Here is a 2346-nt window from a genome sequence, read left to right as displayed (position 1 = left end):
AAAACGAATCAAGCGATTAGTATGCTCTCTTCCTGCGCTTCGTGCGATCAGGAAGATCAGAAAATCTATTGATTTTGTTCAAATAAAAATACTCTTGCTGGAGAACTAATCTGCAATATGACAATAAAGAATTTTGTGAATGAAAAAAAAACATCTTTAAATTTTTAGATGAAATTTAGTTTTTTAATTTTAGATTTAAAAAATAAAAATTTCCACAAAATAATAATAATATATGTATCATATATATACATATTATTATTAAAAAATAAATAAATAAAACTAACCATTTCTTTTGTTTTTTTAGATATTTAAAAAAAAAACTAGCCATTTTTTTTGTTTTTTTAGATATTTAAAAAAAAATGCAAAACATTAAATAAAATAAAATAAAATAAAATAAAAAAAATCATTTTAACAACTAACCATTTTTGTTTTTAAAGATAGGATTACCATTTTTGTTTTTCAAAGATAGGATTAATTCCATTTTTTTTAGACTTAAAAAAAAAAAAAAAGATTCATCCTCTCCAAGATCTTCCAAATCAGAATGTAAGATTGTCTCTCAGCAATTGCATTATTAATGTGTTTTCCTTGTATGATTCTTCACTGAGAGTATCAAGCTCTGCAATGGCTTCATCAAATGCTTGTTTTGCCAAGTGACATGCTCTTTCAGGAGAGATCTGAATTTCATAATAGATAACTGAAAAGTTTAGTGATAAGCCAAGCCTGATTGGATGTGTGGGAGGCAGATCTGTAGCTGCAGTATTTGAAGCAGCCTTATAAGCCTTCAAAGATTGATCAGCACTTTCCTTCCTTTCATTTCCAGATTTAAGTTCATCCTCCACCTTTTGACGGTAATCCCTGATCCTTTTCACGTTCTGCTCATTTCTCTTTGCTTTTTCTTTCTGCTCAATCCGCCATGATGCTCTCCTAGCACCAATAACATTCTTATATCCCGCAGAAAAAAGTTTCTTTCTTCTACAGACAGCTCTAGATCCAATTTGGCAACATCCTTCATTGACTACACCATCTCATCGTAATGCTCGGCCTGCTCGACTAACTTGGCCCTGAAAACATGGCTCTCCCTCACAGTTCAACGTCGGCTAACACCCCTCTAACAGTGGGAATTGGCACGGCAGACGGTTCATTGACCATCCGCCATGGAGCCACCGGCCTCCATTAAATTAAACTTTGGCGGCTTGTTCCAATTATGCTCCCCTGTTTTGCCTTTTAGATAGAGTACGGGCGCGATTGATTGTTCATTTTGCTTGTAGTAACGCGGAAACCCTACCTGAATTGAATTGGCCGTTCATAGTCCTCAACGGCCTGACTTTGAGTGAAAGACTGCAGCCTTGAATTGGTTACCCATAGTCATCGATGCCCTGAATTTGAGTGATTTATCGATAGAATGCCCTGTTAAAATCATTCCAATCAGAACTGAAAGGATGCAAAGTTATTGATACTGGGAGAAAATTTAGAGGTGTGAAAATGGCAGTGGAGGAATCGATGGAGCTCAAATTTCGACTGTTCGATGGCACTGATATCGACCCCAACAAATACGCCCCTGCCACCACCGTTGCTTCTCTTAAGGAAAGGCTAATTACTCCAATAGCGTCATTACAATGCATGTCGTTGTCCAACCTACTTTGACAGAGAAGCTTGCAGATCCTCACAAGGAGAGCAGATGCAGATGCACAATTCTATAAAGTTTCATCATAGCATTTGTTTTGATCCAGGAAATTTATATTGCATGTGCCGTGATGGAGCCTTATCAAAGCGCAACTGGTGTTATAAATGCAGACTTATCTGGGAAAAGCTTCCGAAATTTCAGATTCGATTCGTCTTTCATTCTGCGACTGATCGATGGGATGCCCATTTCCGGGTAACAATTTAACACTAGTTATTTATTGGGTTCCCCTCATATCCTGCAACAACAGCCAGAGTTCGTGCATGATGCATCGCCTGGTGAAGATATAAGGAGGAAATTATCCCGAATGTAACGCCAAGTGATCACTGAATTTTCGGGATCTATTCAGCCAACGCAGCTACAGGGATGCGGAGCGCCGATTAACACTCCTCAGCGCTCGTTGACAGCCAGGTAAAACGCTAAAACTACGCATTAACTCCAGAAGCAATAACTTTAAGGTCGGTTGAATAAATGTAAGGCTTGGCGATAAGATTCATCGCATGTGTGGGAAACAGCGCAGCAATTTAGCTCCATCTTGTTGCATGTATAACACGTCAGTAGCATGGGCTCGGATGTGTAATCTTGCAAATCAAAACAGAGTATTATGAAACAGTGGAGGCAGAGTCTAGTTGCAATTGTGAATCTTGTTGTGATATGCCTGTCGT

At 37.9% G+C, this 2346-nt stretch overlaps 1 pseudogene; it reads right to left on the bottom strand.

Moving 5' to 3' along the window:
- Positions 1-536: 536 nt before the first annotated feature.
- LOC149189734 (14-3-3-like protein D pseudogene) lies at positions 537-1870 on the bottom strand (annotated as a pseudogene).
- Between the last annotated feature and the right edge of the window lie 476 nt (positions 1871-2346).

This window comes from Pinus tabuliformis, chromosome 3_1 (genome assembly GCF_031772625.1).
Source record: "Pinus tabuliformis cultivar Carrire ecotype Pingquan chromosome 3_1, CPIR1, whole genome shotgun sequence".
In the NCBI taxonomy this organism is placed as follows: Eukaryota; Viridiplantae; Streptophyta; class Pinopsida; order Pinales; family Pinaceae; genus Pinus; species Pinus tabuliformis.
This window is presented reverse-complemented; position numbering and strand designations above follow the sequence as displayed.